The 8,638-nt window shown below is 40.5% G+C and overlaps 1 non-coding gene across 1 annotated transcript; it reads right to left on the bottom strand.

The window, feature by feature from the left end:
* Window positions 1–5,116: 5,116 nt before the first annotated feature.
* LOC147928449 (small nucleolar RNA R71) lies at window positions 5,117–5,223 on the bottom strand. Its single transcript, XR_015581060.1, has one exon. It is a non-coding gene; the product is annotated as a small nucleolar RNA R71 (small nucleolar RNA).
* Window positions 5,224–8,638: the final 3,415 nt, after the last annotated feature.

Here is an 8,638-nt window from a genome sequence, read left to right as displayed (position 1 = left end):
GTTTAGACAACACTTAAGCCCGTTTTATCCCAACACAGGCTTAAACCAAGAAAATAGGCTAAAACTGAGAGAAAACATTGATTTGAAGAAGTACACAGCTATGTTACTCTTTCTAAGGTTAAAATATGTAACAATCCAATGCATTTGACTAATTAGAAAGATTTGGGTTGAATTTGGAGTGTTTAGACTCCACTTTTACCCATTTTGTCCCGAAACAGGCTAAAACCAAGAAAACATTGATTCGAAGCGGTAAACAGCTTTGTTACTGTTTCTAGGGTCAGAATCTGTGACAATCCAATATATTTGACTAATTGTATGAGTTCGTTATGAATTTGGAGTGTTTAGACAACACTTAAACCCGTTTTATCCTGATGTTCATATATTTTACCTTGTTTTCCCTTAGTTTATTCACAACTTTTGCATCTTTTGCTATCCAATTAGGCCATTATTGTGTAGCTTTAGGACTAATCATGCATTAGAATATAGTTGCATTGCATTTGCATCTTTTCATGCATAAACAGGTGATTTTGGAGCTTAAGGAGCATGGAAGCAATGCTGAGGAGAAGTGAAGCAATCCTGAGGAGAAAACAAGAGAGTTAAGGCTGTAGAATCAAGATCCGGAGTCCAACTCGACCGCACCACTCGACCACCACTCGACCGTGTGCTGAGAAGGACTCGACCGAGTGGAGAATGCACGAGAGAAGCCAGCTCGACCAGCCACTCGACCGAGCACTGGTCGAGTTGACCGAGCCGTTGACTGCTTTGACTTTTTGTATTTTTAGGGCTACCACCTCACCTCCTATATAAGGCCCTTGTACCTGCAGCCACCAAAGAGTCCAGCTTTTTAGAGAGTCTAAAACCTAGTTTTTACCTTTTTTAGATTTTATTCCTTTTACACTTTCTTTTATTTTAGATTTTGTACTTGTTTGAGAGAGAAAGACTAGATTCTTATATTTTGTTTGTTTCATAACTTTCAAAATATTAAGATTTCGAGTTTTATTCCTTCATCAATATTGTAGATCTCTCTTTCATCTTTCTAATGATGCAAGTTTTAATATTGATTCGAAGCAGTAAACAGCTATGTTACTCTTTATAAGGTCAAAATATGTAAAATTCAATGCATTTGACTAATTATAAGAGTTGGGTTGAATTTGGAGTGTTTAGACACCACTTTTACCCATTTTGTCCCGAAACAGGCTAAAACCGAGAAAACATTGATTCGAAGCAGTAAACAGCTTTGTTACTGTTTCTAGGGTCAGAATCTGTGACAATCCAATGAATTTGACTAATTGTAAGAGTTCGGGATGAATTTGGAGGGTTTAGAGAACACTTTTACCCATTTTGTCCCGAAACAGGCTAAAACAGAGAAAACATTGATTCGAAGCAGTAAACAGCTTTGTTACTGTTTCTAGGGTTATAATCTGTGATAATCCAATGCATTTGACTAATCGTATGAGTTCGGGATGAATTTGGAGTGTTTAGACAACACTTAAACCCGTTTTATCCCAAAACAGGCTTAAACCAAGAAAACAGGCTAAAACCGAGAGAAATCATTGATTCGAAGAGGTACACAGCTATGCTATTCTTTCTAAGGTCAAAATATGTAACAATCCAATGCATTTGACTAATTATAAGACTTTGGGTTGAATTTGGAGTGTTTAGACACCACTTTTACCCATTTTGTCCCGAAACAGGCTAAAACCAAGAAAACATTGATTCGAAGCAGTAAACAGCTTTGTTACTGTTTCTAGGGTTAGAATCTGTGATAATCCAATGCATTTGAAAAATTGTATGAGTTCGGGATGAATTTGGAGTGTTTAGACAACACTTAAACCCGTTTTATCCCAAAACAGGCTTAAACCAAGAAAACAGGCTAAAACCAAGAGAAAACATTGATTCGAAGAAGTACACAGCTATGTTTCTCTTTCTAAGGTCAAAATATGTAACAATCCAATGCATTTGACTAATTATAAGACTTTGGGTTGAATTTGGAGTGTTTAGACACCACTTTTACCCATTTTGTCCCGAAACAGGCTAAAACCAAGAAAACATTGATTCGAAGCAGTAAACAGCTTTGTTACTGTTTCTAGGGTTAGAATCTGTGATAATCCAATGCGTTTGACTAATTGTATGAGTTCGGGATGAATTTGGAATGTTTAGACAACACTTAAACCCGCTTTATCCCAAAACAGGCTTAAACCAAGAAAATAGGCTAAAACCGAGAGAAAACATTGATTTGAAGAAGTACACAGCTATGTTACTCTTTCTAAGGTCAAAATATGTAACAATCCAATGCATTTGACTAATTATAAAGATTTGGGTTGAATTTGGAGTGTTTAGACACCACTTTTACCCATTTTGTCCCGAAACAGGCTAAAACCGAGAAAACATTGATTCGAAGCAGTAAACAGCTTTGTTACTGTTTCTAGGGTCAGAATCTGTGACAATCCAATATATTTGACTAATTGTATGAGTTCGTTATGAATTTGGAGTGTTTAGACAACATTTAAACCCGTTTTATCCTGATGTTCATATATTTTACCTGGTTTTCCCTTAGTTTATTCACAACTTTTGCATCTTTTGCTATCCATTTAGACCATTATTGTGTAGCTTTAGGACTAATCATGCATTAGAATATAGTTGCATTGTATTTGCATCTTTTCATGCATAAACAGGTGATTTTGGAGCTTAAGGAGCATGGAAGCAATGCTGAGGAGAAGTGAAGCAATCCTGAGGAGAAAACAAGAGAGTTAAGGCTGTAGAATCAAGGTCCGGAGTCCAACTCGACCGCACCACTCGACCACCACTCGACCGTGTGCTGAGAAGGACTCGACCGAGTGGAGAATGCACGAGAGAAGCCAGCTCGACCAGCCACTCGACCGAGCACTGGTCGAGTTGACCGAGCCGTTGACTGCTTTAACTTTTTGTATTTTTAGGGCTTCCACCTCACCTCCTCTATAAGGCCCTTGTACCTGCAGCCACCAAAGAGTCCAGCTTTTTAGAGAGTCTAAAACCTAGTTTTTACCTTTTTTAGATTTTATTCCTTTTGCACTTTCTTTTATTTTAGATTTTGTACTTGTTTGAGAGAGAAAGACTAGATTCTTATATTTTGTTTGTTTCATAACTTTCAAAATATTAAGATTTCGAGTTTTATTCCTTCATCAATATTGTAGATCTCTCTTTCATCTTTCTAATGATGCAAGTTTTAATATTTTCTGGGTTTTTGACATATTTCACCATGTGTTCTTGTGAGTAGTTTGCTTAGGACCTTGAGGATGGGTTAGGCTGGGTTGATCTGTGGTTTGTTTGATTTGGTCAAGCTTGATTGTTGTAGATCTCTTCTAGGCTAGATGATCTTAATGCTGATCCTATATCTGAGAAGGTAGGGTTTGATTTCAAGCATCTTAGCATCACACCAATGTCTAAGGAGCATAGTTAAGGCTAGATCTAGAGCTCACCATTAGGCTTGCTAAGAGATTAGAAGTCTTGTTTGGTTTGAGATGTATTGCTTAATGCTTACTTGTGTAGATTCTTTTCTTTGTGAGAACAAGTCTAGAAATGCATAGGTTTGATTGTTTCTTGCCATGAGAGTGGATTAAACATGTCTTAGAATAGTATGTCTAGAGATCAGCTCAAAGTTTGCTTGAGATTTGTTGACCAAGTTAGATAACCACAATGATTAGCTCAGCCCATGAATCCCTCCTCAAGGCCTTCTTTGTTTATTAATATCTTAGTCTAAATATCATTGCTTGCTTGTTGTTTGATTAGTTTTTGCATTGCTCTGTTTTTCTTGTGTTGCTCTGTTTTCACGTTTAGGCTAGCTCGACCACGTACTCGACCTACACTCGGTCGAGTGCTGCTCGAGTTCATCCCCAGAACTTGTGTCTTTGGTTTGTGATTGTCTTGTTTCATTCCTGTTTCATTTCCATTGCATTCACTTAGTTTTCTGTTCATTACTTGTCTTGCATTAGTTCATTAGCATAGTGTCTATCTCTGTTCTAGTTTCATTATAGCTTTAATTTGTCTGTTCTGTTTGCATTTAGTATCTTGTTTTAGTTGTTTTCACTTTCTGCATTTCATATCTCATTTTAGGATTGTTAGTGACAAACAATCTTTACAATTGGCTTGACTTAGACTCATATGCACATCTTAATTGTTCACAATCACTCAGATAGGATTGACACCTCTTATACTGCAACTGCATAAGGGGAATTGAAACACCCTGACTTCTATTCATTCCATACATCATCATTCCATACATCATTCATTCACCACACCACAAAGAAAGTCAGTTTCAATTTGGCGCCGTTGCCCATTTGAGTGTGTTTTGTGACATTTAGGATCATTATTAGTCTAAGATTAAGTTCGTTTAAACATTTGTGCAGTTACTGAACTCGAATCTTCCTTTGCTTGGCTGTTTTGTGTTTCAGGTACCCACTCGACCACCTACTCGACCACCACTCGACCGAGCTGTGATCAAGCACTTGATCGAGCAAGAAGCCGGACCTAAATAGCCATTACTTCCCAGTCGACTCGACCACCCACTCGAGTCTGCGCTTGACCGTGTACCTGTTCGAGTCTGTAGTAGAGTTTGTTGATGCACACAAGGTCAAAAGGCAACGACAGTCTTCAACAGCCTATTGACAACATCCACAGGCTACAAAAGGGTTTGAGACATAAGCAAGGAAGAGTAGTTCAACAACAACAAGGTCAAGACATCATGGAGCAACAAGCTATCCATGAGCAGAGACCAAGGCACATTGGTGCAGGAGATGCACCCAATACCCACAACCAAAGGGCTGGAATTGTGCCACCTTCAGTAGCAAACAATAACTTTGAGATCAAGAGTGGATTGATCTCAATGATACAAGCCAACAAGTTTCATGGGTTGCCAATGGAGGATCCACTAGATCACCTTGATGAGTTTGACAGAATATGTGGACTCACTAAGATCAATGGAGTGAGTGAAGATGGATTCAAATTAAGGCTCTTCCCATTTTCTCTTGGAGACAAAGCTCACCTTTGGGAGAAGACTCTTCCTACTGGAGCTATCACCACATGGGATGCATGCAAGAAAGCTTTTCTGGCCAAGTTCTTCTCCAATGCAAGGACTGCTAGGTTGAGGAATGAAATTTCTGGGTTTGCTCAAAGGAATAATGAGAGTTTTTATGAAGCTTGGGAGAGGTTTAAAGGATTCCAGACTCAGTGTCCTCACCATGGCTTCAGCAATGAGTCACTTCTAAGCACCTTGTATAGAGGAGTGCTCCCCAAGATAAGAATGCTTCTTGATACAGCCTCTAATGGCAACTTCCTCAACAAGAATGTGGAAGAAGGATGGGAATTAGTTGAGAACCTTGCTCAATCTGATGGCAACTATAATGAGGATTATGATAGGACCATAAGGGGCTCCTCAACTGATCAAGAGGACAAGTATAAGAAGGATTTGAAGATGGTCAATGAGAAGCTTGACAAGATACTCCTCAGCCAGTCCAAGTCTATTCACTTCATTGGTGAAGAAGAAGCTCCAGTTCAAGAGGGGGAGCCTGAATTTGCTGAGTTGTGCTACATGCAAAACCAGGGAGGATTCAAAGGCTACAACCAAGGAGGTTTCAAAAACAACAATCTCTCTTATAGGAGCACCAATGTGGCCAACCCTCAAGACCAAGTCTATCCACCTCAACAACCTCAACAGCAACAAAACTACATCCCCAAGCAACAACATCAAGTGTACCAGCCCCAATTGTGTCCCCCACCAAGGTTTCAGACTAACCAAGGCCAGGAACAAGACTTAAGAGCAATGATGCAACAGTTGTTGATTGGACAAACACAAGGCAAGATTGAGGAAGCCAAACAGTTTGCTGAGTTGAATCAAAGGCTCACATCACAGTACAATGATCTGAACATGAAGTTTGAAGGTCTCAATTCCAGAATGAAGTATATGGAGAGCAACATTGCCTCTACTTCAGCTCCTAAACCCAACCAACTCCCTGGAAAAGCTGTTCAAAATCCAAGGGAGTTCACTGCAAAAGCCATTCATATCTCTGATGAGGAAGTCACTGAGGACAGTGAAGTCCAAGTTTGGGGGAATTCATTAGTTACTGAAGCCCCAAGTGACGTTTGTGCAAAGCAACTGGAGTCCGTTATTGCACTCGACCAAGTACTCGAACAGCCACTCGACCGAGTGCATGCTCGAGTGGTCGATCGAGTTGCAGACTCAGAAGCTGTCAAGCCTGCTAAGTACATTCCTCCTGCTTACAAGCCACCTCTTCCATTCCCAGGACGTTTCAAAGCACAAAAGATTAAGGAGCTTAGGGAAATCATTGAGAGAAAGGAGACGATGGCTAAGCAACAAGAGGAAGAGAAGGTTTTGAAGAAAGTGGTTGTGATTGTAGAAGCTGTGGTTGAGGAAGTGTTGGCCATACAAGAGATCACCATTGCTTACCAAGAAGAAGAGAGAGGACCTGCCTTGGAACAGTATGATCCATATCCTCTCTACAAAGATTTTTTGCTTGATTTGTCAAAGAAGAAGGTTGAAGCTCAAGATGAGAAGGATATTGAGGACCTTGGAGGAGTTATCATTCCAATCAAGCTTAAGGATCCAGGTCCATTCTATCTGCCTTGCACACTTAGCTATCTTCACTACAACCAATGCCTTTGTGATTTGGGAGCTTCAACAAGTGTGATGCCATACTCCATAGCACAAAAGCTTGGGAGAACTGATTTCAAATCCACCAACCTTCATATATGTCTAGCTGATGGGTCAAACAAAGGAGATAGTTGGAAGGTTGGAGAATGTCCCAGTCAAGATAGGGAAGGCAAGGGTTCACACTGATTTTGTGGTGTTGGAGATGGACAAGGAACCTGAAGATCCAATCATTCTTGGAAGGCCATTCCTAGCCACTGTTGGAGCAGTTATTGATGTCAAAGAGGGTCTTGTGACCTTGAACATTGCTGAAGATATAGCCATGAAGTTTAACATCTATAACCCAACCAACCTTCCTACCATTGATGATCAACCTTTTACTATCAAGGACAAAGGAGGTCAAGAAGGTTCAAGTGGTGAAGCAACTCCAAAGGCTAAGCTCTCCTTTCAAGATGATTATGTGGAAAAGCTTAAGAGGTCAGTTCAAGAGTTGACTAGTATGGTTGAGGATCTTCAAGTTAAGCTGAACAAGAGGTCCTTAAAGAAAGCAAGACCAAGGCTCAAAATCAAGAAGAAACATGGTTTGTGTGTTAAGGGTGAGGTGATCAAGGATCAACTTCACAGTGATCAAGAGGATCCAGGGAGGATTTCATCACGTCCTTGGTATCTAAACAAGGCTTAAGAAGGCAACCAAACTCAAGCTTAGTGACTTTAAACAAGCTCACTAGGGAGGAAGTCCCTAAGGTATCCTTTGTAAATATGGTTTATTTTCCTTGTAGTTTTGATGTGTTTTCTTTTATATTTGTGTTGGACAGGCCTTTAGGTGAAAATGTAGTTGGGTAAGGAGAGATTTAGACTTGGAGAAGGAGACTCGCAAGCCCACTCGACCTGCCCACGAGAGGTACTCGACCGAGCTAGGAAGGAATTGAGGCCCATTTGATCTTCAAATCGCTAGAACGATCGAGTGGAGGGAAGAACAAGAAGAAAAATTTTGAAATTTCAAAATTTGGTCAAGGTGCTCGACCGTGTACAGTCGAGTGTGGGGTCGAGTGGCAGCAAAAAGCAGGTCAAAGATTCCCATTTCAAATTTGAATGGTATGGACGCTCCACCCTTGTCTCCTTGTCCCCTTAGCTTCTTTATATAGACCTTGCACGAGATTATACCTCTCACATTCTCTCATTTGCTCAAAACAATTGAATTAAAGTTGTAAAGTCTCTCTCATAGTTTATCTTTTGCTCAAGCTTAGTTCTTTCAAGTTTTTGGGTCACTAACCTATTAACTTTGAGCTTTGAGTCTATTCCCTTCAGTTCTTTTTGAAAAAATGTCTTCAAGAATCACTAGGAAGTCTCAACAAACCGCTGCAACCTCCATGGAACGTCATGATGCTAGCCTTGAATCAAGAGGAGAAGCTGGAAGGGCCACTCGACGCCCCACTCGATCATGCACTCGACCGAGTGGCCGTTCGAGCAGCCGGTCGAGCCAGATGCCGTGTCCAAGGAGAGAGTCAGTTGAGGAAGATCATGAGAGGACTGAAAGTGAAGAAGAATGGGAGCCAACTCTTAGTGATTTCATGAGGAGAAACAAGGCCAAAGGGAAGAGGCCAGCAGTTGAGGTTGAACAAGAGTATGAGAACTCACACACACAAGCACCATCCGTACCATACCGGCCGTACAAGCACCATCCGTACCATACCGTCTGTACAAGCACCGTCCGTACAATGCGATGGGCCATCCGTACCATGAGGCGCCTAAACAAGTCCAGCCCATGTTGAGAAGCCTTCTAAAGCAAAGGAACATCTAGATCCTTCTCCTATTAGCCGTTGGCGAGTTTGAGGCAAGTGGGAGGTCTTAAGTCAAACATATATCACATGTATAGGTTAAGGAAGGAGATGTCACTATCCTTGTGTAAAATCGTGTACAACATCTTATTAGAATATCCCCTTTGTAAATGACTATAAGTAGGTTGTATCTAGGTACCATATTAAGTAAGAAGCT

Source organism: Camelina sativa, chromosome 14 (assembly GCF_030686135.1).
Source record: "Camelina sativa cultivar CO46 ecotype springtype chromosome 14, ASM3068613v1".
NCBI classification, from domain to species: domain Eukaryota; kingdom Viridiplantae; phylum Streptophyta; class Magnoliopsida; order Brassicales; family Brassicaceae; genus Camelina; species Camelina sativa.
This window is presented reverse-complemented; position numbering and strand designations above follow the sequence as displayed.